This window comes from Rhipicephalus sanguineus, chromosome 10, assembly GCF_013339695.2.
Source record: "Rhipicephalus sanguineus isolate Rsan-2018 chromosome 10, BIME_Rsan_1.4, whole genome shotgun sequence".
Taxonomy (NCBI): Eukaryota; Metazoa; Arthropoda; class Arachnida; order Ixodida; family Ixodidae; genus Rhipicephalus; species Rhipicephalus sanguineus.
The window spans coordinates 69,670,562-69,680,635 of NC_051185.1; positions in this window are offsets into that span (position 1 = coordinate 69,670,562).

The following is a 10,074-nucleotide window of genomic DNA, read 5'->3' on the forward strand; positions in this document are numbered from 1 at the left end:
TTTGACTTATTTGTGACGCACTTAAGGACTGGCTTTAGCTGGCCCGTTCTCACCTAAACAGCTCGTGAAGTTTGTGCGAAATAAAAAAAAGAACTTCCTCATTTCGTTTGATATTGTAGCCAATGTAGAGCGACGAGACAAGGTCGCGGTGAAGGAAGCATTCACAAGGTTTACCTCTTTATTATTCTTTGAGAAGCGAATAATTACTTCATCCCACCCATGCGGGCCTTCCAGACAGCTCGTTTGTATCGCTGGTCACGCATGTAATGAACAAAGGCTACAGGAAAGAGAGCCAAGCCAGTTTCTCGAGACGTCGGAGCGTGCCCCGCTCAAGCGTCGTTGACTCACCAAGTTGTACGGGCGACAACAAAGCGAAGCCAGAGTGCATAGGAATAAAACGAAACGAGCGCCACTCGGAGTGCACAATACTATAACATGGCGAGAGAGGATAAGAGCAATGAAAAGGCTACATGCCGTACAGAGAAGAGTCTGTACAGAATAACATGACATGGCATTATCGACGCCGACCCGGAGATCAACGTCATATGAAGCCTATAGGTCCCACAACCTTGGTCTACAAAGGGCCATCGTGGAAGCCTCGAGAGGACCGTTTTCTTTGTGTGTTTGTGTTATTGCTATACACAATCATACGAAGCCAAGCAAACACTCTTTAAAAAAAAAAAACGAAAAAGAAGAGTATGTGTTATTCTTTTTCGGTTACTCCTGACTTTCCACGTATGTGACTCTCTTTAAAGAGGCACGTTAACTCTCTTGTGAGTCGAGCGACTCTCCGATGAGAATCTTCAAGTGATCACCTATAATGACCTCCAAAGGGAGTTCACTTGTCTCTTTAAAGAGAGTCACATACGTGGCAAGTCAGGAGTCACAAAAGAGAGTCAAAGGACTCTTTCTTTTTCCTAGAGTGAAGCGTACGTTATAGGAACACGTTATTGGTTGTTTCCAATTGGCTTGTAGTAATTATAAGATAGAAAGAAAATGAGTCGGAGGGGATGAAGAAACAACTCCCGGAAGTGGGGACCGAAGCCTCAAAAAACATTCGTACGTATTTCGAAATAATTACGTTCAACTCATTCATTGCGTATTCACCTCATTATGCAAGTGTGATTGCGAAGCACGGCTTGCCGACCGACCGACCCATCGCTTACGTAATAGGTGACGTAAAATGAGTACGTCTTGCACTATCCTTGCTTCCTCGAGGTGAAACCAATTGCTGCTTCTGCATTGCTCCCGACCGATAACGCGGATAGCCATTTCAACAGATAAGGGAGGTGTATAAACCACTTTAGTTCCTGCTGTTGTGATCTATACCGATGTTGATATCTGTGCCGTAAGCTCTTAACAGCGCTGTGCGTTGACAAAGAGAGCCGAAACATACTTGCTGCATACGTGAGATTCTCGATCCTCACAAGATATTGTCCCAATGATTGATCAAGTCATCGAAGAGGACCTCACCAGGCACCGACAGACCGACGAACTTTGGGATCTGTGCTGGCGCAGCCAATGGACATAAAAAAAAACACACGGATCCTTTATGCGTGCATTCACTTAAGATGACTGGAAGGCGAAAATCATCTCCTCTCTCCCTTCAGTCAATGTAACTAGTGCCCTGTATATGCTACCTGCGGTAGCATATACAGGAACACTAGACGTAATGGTCCTCCCGCGCCCCCCTCCTAAAGCTTTCTGCACCTGACGTGATTTTGCATTGCCTCCGTGATCGGCCCACCTTTGACCTAGTGACGATGTCATGTGGCAACGTCATCATGTGACGTCACGGTATGGGACGTCAACGTGACGTCAAATTGACATCATGATGCCGCCGCAAATTTTGGCATCTGTGACGTCATGATCACGTCATATGTTGATGTCATCGCGTGATGATGATCGTTTTCGTCACTCGTGTTGATGCCGCCGACGGTCAATTTTCGCGTTTGATGAGACATCTATAAGACTTTGGCCTTAACAGACAAATGGTGAGGCAGTGTGCGTGTGTGTCGACGTTTCGATTCACTCCTGCTAAGTTTCTCTTCATCTGTCCAATTCATTTTTCGTAGAAAATCCTTTGTCTCTTAATTAAAAATTTCGATAAGCGTAAATAAGTGAGAAGGCCGGATACGACAAAAATGATGACGATTGCCTTTGACTTCTCCGTATAAAAATTTACCGAAACATTCTTGTAGAAATATGTTAATGTCTGCAATTAATTATGAAAAATGTAATTACTAATAAAAATTTAAAGAGTATCCCCTTGGGCGAGTGATTCATCTGCGAAGCTGCAATTCACATACACTTTCGGGGTTTTAAATAGCGGGGTTACAAGTAAAAGAAACACGCACGCATGCTGTCCTACCGGGTTTCGAAGAAAAATGCACAGGCTCGACCAGGATATGATGATACGCATACAGATGTGCTCGCTATTAGTCGCATGGCGCTCTCGCCCATTTCCCACTATGCGGCGACCACGTCGACATTTGCCGCCGTGAAGTGTATGTCGACGCAGATAATTAAGGAAGCATTTTAATACCGCAGCTGTGAAATGACGCTGCGGGAGTGTGAACAGTGATATCCGATAGCGAACATAACAGGAGCCAAATCGCGCATACAGAGAACCGAATGTGATATCGAGCAATTTCTTAATATTTTCTGATATTCAAGAAGTCGTTTTTAAGAGTGCAGCTGTTTAAGCTTTTTAAATTTATGCGTCCGGCGCTCGCAAAAACTCGGCGGGTATGCGCCACTGAAAGCGGATATATGTGCCAAGCAACTCCTAGCATACACATCGATGCCTAGTGATAGCCAATCGATAACTAATCAATAGCCAGTCGATAATCGATGAATAGCCAAGAAATTCTAGAAAATGCTTGGATGTGCTTAGCATGGCCCAAATACATGGCCAAAAGTGATAGCCAATCGATAACCAATTATTAGCCAATCGATAGCCAATCCATAGCTCAATGATAATCGATCAATAATCAATAAATTCTGGAAAATGCTTGGGTGACCTTAGCCTGACCCAAAAATGCATGACCGATACGTCGTGATAACCAATCGATAGCCAGTGAATAATTGATCGATAACTAATAAATTATGGGAAATGCTTGGTCGTACTTACCGTAGCCGTACATACGATGTACCACGAAAGAAAGTGAAGAAAGGGAGAGAGAGAGAAAAAAGAAAGACCGGGAAGGAAATAGAGAGAGAAAGAGATGGAAAGAAACAGACAAAAAAAAAAAAAACGCCAGGTCTGCGCTAAAACCGCAGCACAGTCACAGCGAAAGCTGGAAGAGCGGCGTTTCTAGAGCCCGTTTAAGCTCTCTTGGGGCTACAATACAAGTACACTAGAAAGGTACCCACTACGCCATAAATCACAATTTTTGTGAAGTTTGGAAGCACCTACTAAGCCATTATTCGTCATTCTGCGGAGAAGCGAGGCACCAGCTGCACGTCTGTAAGGCATTATGTGCACTTTGTTCACGCGACGACTGATGACGATGAAGAATTATGGCTCAGCCCTTTGTAATGGGTTGGAATCTTTAAACGGCCCACCAGTTATGTAATTTGCATTGGGTGCCGCCCGCTCGCTATTTCCCTCTCCCGTCATGCTGTATAACATACGTTGACGTGGGAAAGAGACGGGGGGGGGGGGGAGCGAAGAACTTTACTGAGACTCCGAGGAAATGGATCATACGCTTATGGGCTTCCTTGGCAACCAATACAAGTGCCCTTGCGAGGAACCCACTACGCTATAAATCATTGTAATTTTACTGAGACCCAGAGTAAGTGTATCATGCGCTTATGGGCTTCCTTGGCAACCAATCCATGTGCACTTGCGAGGAACCCACTACGCTATAAATAATTGTAATTTTTGAGAAGTAGGCCAGCAGGCACTCTGCCATTTTTTGTCATTCTACGGAGAGCGTTGGTACCTGCTAAACCCATGTAAGGCATTATGCGCACTTTGTTGATGCTGTGCCTGATGATGAAGAATTATGGCAGGGTCCTTTGTAATGGGTTGGAAGCATTCAACAACCTGCTCGTTGCGCAATTCGCATTGTGTGACGCCTTGTTACAGAATTCGCGTTGTGCTACGCTTGGTGCTTATTTTACTCATCTACCACGCTATATTGCATATGCTAATGTGGTTCCTTCCCGACATGAAGCCTGTATAGGACCTTTTAGCAAAGCAGTTTCAAGCACCGGCATGGCTCAGATTGTGTGGGCCTCTAGTTGGGAACGATGCAGTCGAACCAATCTGTTTAGACGAGTAAAGAAAGGAGGTCTGGGACTGCCACATCTTTTCATTCGGCAAATCATAAACAGGTTCTTCTTTTTCCGTAATGTGAGTGACCCTTTCCTGCGCACGGTGTGCCAATTGAGGCTCATCAGGGCTCTACCTGGATATGTAGTTGGTACAGATCACATGAATGGCGCAGTCTGCGGGTATCTCAAGGAGGTGATTCTAGGTATTCGCTTTTTGTCTGTTAGATTTTCTAATGAGTATCTGTTCTCAGTGTCACGTAAAAGCTGTACAAAGATGTGTGTGATGCAATTTTGCCCGTCCCTCTGTACAGAGCCATGCACAGTAGAGGCCAAGGGCAGGACGTGCTAAAAAGGGTTAAAAGAATGCAAGTGGCGCCTTCCACGAAGTCCTTCTTCTTTAAGCTTCACACAGGCACATTGCATGTCAAGGTATTTCTTGAGGAGCGTGGTTTTTTCTTACCTTGGGGCTCAGACTGCCTTATCTGTAATAAGCCCGAAACTATTGACCATGTTTTCTTACATTGCTGGGAGGGCGTGTACTTTTGGGATGTACTACAGAGGACAATCAAGAAGGAATTCCCGTTAGATCAATACGGTATCAGGTTTCTCCCAATAGATAATGAGAATGGATTGCCGTTAGACTTAATAATGTTAACCGGCCTCCACTGTCTATGGCGGGCTCGTATGGCAGGATTTCACCGCGATCCAGATGCAAGGCCCGCAAGAATGTACTTTCGAGAGTGTATGTCGAAATTTGTTGAATTGCAGAAAACGCAGGAGATTGTACCTGAGTGGTTATCGAGAGTGGAACCCTTGACAGTGCTCAAGGAATTTTAAAATTGATGTCTGTCCAGTAGGACGGACAACATTTGATGTTATTTATTCTATGTGTTTGTGATGTGGTTTATGTCTGGAAGCAGGCAATAAAGCAAAAAAAAAAAAACCGGCATGGCTCAGAGGTTGAATACTGGGCTCCCACGCAGAGGACCCAGGTTCGAACCACGTTCCATCCTGGAATTTTTTTCTTGACCCAGGTTCGAACCTCGTTCCATCCTGGATTTTTTTTTCTTATTTAGTTTTTTTTCTTATTTCGAGCGATACTGGTTACGGACACCGGCGGCGGCGGCGGCGGCGGTGGCGGCGGACAACTACGGCGCCAAAAACGGCCGGTGAAATGATCTCATATCAGCTTTCGCTGTAAAAAAAAGAACAAAGAGAAAGCAAAAATAGTAGAACTTTTTGTTGGGCTAGTTAGTCAGTAAGCAAAAATAGCTATGTAGTATAGTATGTAGTATAGCAAAGGGTAGGAAAGGGAAATGAGGGTGAGGAGGAGGGCAACGCCACCAGCTCCGCTCCTTCATCACACTCTAAGAACTGTGACTCTCTTTTTATACGTATGAAACGTTGACCCTCTTTAGGAGAGCCGCGGAACGCACGACTTTCCAAAAGAGTCAATGCACGACTCTGCTAGAGAGCGTCAACTTGCCTCTCTTAAGGGGGTGACTCTCACATGTATAAAAAGAGAGTCAATTAAGGACACATTTTCTTCTGGGAGTGCAGTCTTCGCACCACTAGTGCGGAGCTACCCCAATTTTTCTTTAAAGTGATGTTCATATCCTATAGCATTCATAATTTTTGGACTGTAACCACAAATGGAGCACAGGAACAAAATAAGCATATTCTTCGCACGCGCAGAACTCTTCTGAGAGCGCGTGCGCGCGAGGGAGAGATACTATTTATTGGAAAAACAGATCTTTGCGGGCATCTATATACTGCTGGCATGCTGCTATGCATAGGGAAGGGGAATGGGATTGAAAGATTCCAGGAGAGAGGGAAAGAAAGTAATAATACACAGAAATAATATAAACAAACATGAAATGTGCAGGTGAACCTGATACTAATATTTACAAATGTAATGTCGGGTAGGTCTAGGCATTTCTATATGAAATAGCGAATCTTCAAAGCTTTCATATTAGGCCATGCTTCTGACTGGATAATAACTCTAAAACACGTCGATGTCCTGAAGGGCCGGGCATTGGAGCTTATATGCTGCGTAACGTTAGCGGATCGTGGCAAATCACGTCCACTTGTCGCTCAAAAAAACTGTCTCGTCAAGGTATGCGGGGCATTCGAGTAATATGTATGTAATTCGAGCAATTCGCATCCCTCCGTAATTGACGCCTCTGCGGCTGCACGTGTGTCGCATTTCCGGCTTAACTGGCGTCTACAGTTCGCTTGACACTGAAACATTAAGCAAATGCTCGGCTTGTGTATGCTCCGAAATTCCTGATAAAGCGGCTTGCCTACTCGCTATCGGTCGGGAGCAATACGAAGCAGCAGTCGACGTCATCTCGATGAAATAAGGAAGCACGAAAGCACTTTAAGCCACCCGTCTACGTAAAAAGAGGGGGAGGGGGGAGGGAGGGAGGGAGAGAGAGGTGGGGGGGGGGGAGGGGTCGACAAGCTGTATTTCGTTATCCTGCATGCATAAAGAGCTGATTGCAACGATTAAATGGAAGTTTCATGTTTTGACATACTTGAACACATGAAAACTGTTCGCGTCGAGTTCGAATGCTAAAAGTGGCATCTCCTGTCACACGCTTTTGTCTTGTGAATAATGTATACCGGTTACGTGTGATTGATTACGGAACAAAAATATAATTGACCCACGTGCAGTCACTGAGTAAAAGAGTAATCAACCAAATTAGAAAAATGTACTAAAAATTGTGATTGATTGCACGTAATCGATTTAAGTACAAGTCTGTCTATATGACACATAGTTTTTTTGTTATTTTTTTAAGTTGTTTTGCACTCGTGCCTTGGACACCTTAGATTAGTTTCAAAATACGTTTCACGGTATCGTGTCCACCGTGTTTACGTAGAATAGATTTAGGATTCTTGCAATAGAAATGACTTTAAATGCGCTATGAATACCCTAACTGCGAAGATTTCAGTATGTGTCTTCATATAACCAACAAACTTTGGTCGTCCCCGCTAATTTCAGCTCGATTATGTTGTTAAGATATTTCGATTATCGGCTGCAAGACAACCTCACACATCTGCAGGTATAGAACGTACCTAAATGGTTGTGCCTCATTACCTGTGGATGCTCATGCAGACATTTTATCCTGCCTTTTTGTTAATTTTTCACATTCCGGTGCTCAGTTCCTGCAGTATAGTTGAGTTGTGGCCGACCGTCCTTAGTTGGTTTATACACAAACTGCTCTGGCCAAAAAAAAAAAAAAAAAAGAAAAAAAAGCGTATGCTAATTCTACGTATTCACCCACCCTCTCTCTTTTTTTACCTCGCCTGTAGCAACGTTTTCACCGCAACCATTCGCTTTACGGATGGCCACTAACAGAACTTCTTAATGGCGTTCGTTCCGCTCATAGCATTTTGCCAAGTATGGGTTTGCGGACAAAAACGTCCGCAAACCCATACTTTCATAAAAGGGCGCATAAAAATGCGTAAAAGTGTATTTGGGGCGTCTTTATGTCCCACAACTGTAACGGATATTCTTTTAGAATGCCCTCCCATGAGTTATCGCCGCGCAAACGGCACTTCCAGGACGTACGGCGTGTGCGCTATCAGAGTGACCTAAAACGACCGATTGGAAAGTGGCGAGTCAGAAACGTAAGCGATCCAGATGGCGATTACTGTTGTGGGACAAAAGAATCCCCATAGAGTGCAAACTGCTTTTAGAGTTTAATTTCGGAAGTTTTTCTTAAAAGGGTGTAACCCTGACAAAAACACCAACGAGGGTGCGCGAATGGCGTGTTTTTGAAGGTTATCGTCGCACCGTATGTATGGTGGCTAGAGGGGGAAGTGTGACGGGCGAGAGCGGAGGTATGGTGGCATACCGTATGCAAGGGCGCAAGGGTGTTTCATTTCGGTAATTAATTAACGCTGGGGGATCACGACGTTACATGATTTTATCTCATCGTCGTTCAATTTAGCTGCTAACTCAGCAGCTATATTCGTATTGGCCGCGAGGTCGAGCGGAGTCGCCACCTAGAGGCTTCTGGCTGAACCGCGCCTAGTGTGGATTGCTCCATGCATCGTCTGCTAGCCCCGTTGTGTTTGCATGTGCGCCTACGTCATGCAGATCCTCAAAAGGCGGTTTGTTCCGTTGCGTTAGTGCAACTATAACCACTCGTACGTATGCCTAACACGATGTAAAGAAGCATTTCGCCTTGATCGGCTGTGTATGTGCTGTAATAAGATCAGAGAGTGCACCTGTCGAGAGTGCTGTGTGTGGTCGTCTTACCCTCCGTTCACGAGAGTCATATCAGTGTAGGTGCTGCTCTGTGGTTCAAGCGCATTGCAAAGTGCACTTGGCGTTGCCCTAAAGATGAGAAGTAATAAATGTCATGTTAGTATAGCCTTTTAGCGGCGCGGTGGTAAAAAAAAAAGCTCACTTGTACTTGAGCGTTGTAGTTAGGTGTTGTTTATACGTTACGCGATGAGCTTTAGTTGTGTACGGCCCTGGTCTCACTAGAGAGAAGTATTTCTGTTAAGTCACGTCTGACACTTCGGTACTTAAATTGTCCCTTAAGAAGAACAGAAAATGAAATGACACGGAAATCGCAAAACTGAATTGCCTTGGGCAATTTGAACTTGTGGCGAAATATATACAAAAACACCCGTGTACTTGGATTAAGGTGCGCGTTAAAGAGCGCTAATGGTGAAAATTAATCCAAACGGCATAGTTTACATTTATGACGTAGTAATTTCACGCGAAGCCACATCTTTTTTTCTTTACATTATCTTGAGCGTTTGTGTTGCGTTGTTTAGATTGACGGAAGGCAGCGGACATTATTCGTATATATGAAAAAACGTACTTTGGTCCCGTGAAATAACCGGACCTTTGTCCCATTACTGCCGTGCACGTAATCAATCGAAGAAATTTCCATGCTGTACAGTTACCATTGTGTAACAAAATGTTACTGGAATAAAAACAAGCGTGTGCGTGTTAAACATCTCCGCAGCGCTAAAGTGCCGTCAGCCACGTAGCTTTCCTCAGTAAACCTATCAACTGGCCTACATTTCATGGAGAACTGAATAAGAAATGCGAATGAATATTTGAGCACGCACTGCACAAAGTGCTATTTCAACTCATCGTGCAGGAATGCGGGCTTTATTTTTGTTGAGGGGCATCGAAATGAACAAGAAGTAAATAGTTAATTCAGTCGCGCTATACAGCAGTGCGTAGTAGGTTGAACACAAGCTAAACATGTACAAATAAAACAACAAGAAAACGTCACCCATTGCGAAAACGCCGACTATCGCCGAATGCGAGCAACCCGTTCGTTGGCAGAATGCGCTTCTCTAATTCGGGAATGAAGAGCGCACATATTACCACAAAGCTGCCGTCAACGCATTTTGTTTGCCGGAAATCGGGTGACATCGCTCACAACGAAGCGCTGTTGTGCACAACCGCCTATCCACACCAACGTTTCTAGAACTATAGTAATCTAGTACACTCTACTAGAACTACGATCCACACCAACGTTGATCCACACTAGCGCGGCGACGGTGCTGCCACCTGTAGCCCGTTCTCGCGACGAATAGTTCACAAACACGCGAATGTCTGCACAATGGGTTTCCAAAATAAGCGCGGACAACAGCTCCTTGGCAAAAAAAAAAAAAAAAAAAGAAGGAAAAAGTACAGCGAGCTCACTGGTGTCATGTGAGATACGACTGTAAATATAGTCATTGCAGTCATGCCGCAACATCTCCAACTAACGGTGGGGATACGTCAATCATCTGCTACTTATCACATGCCCCGTAGAG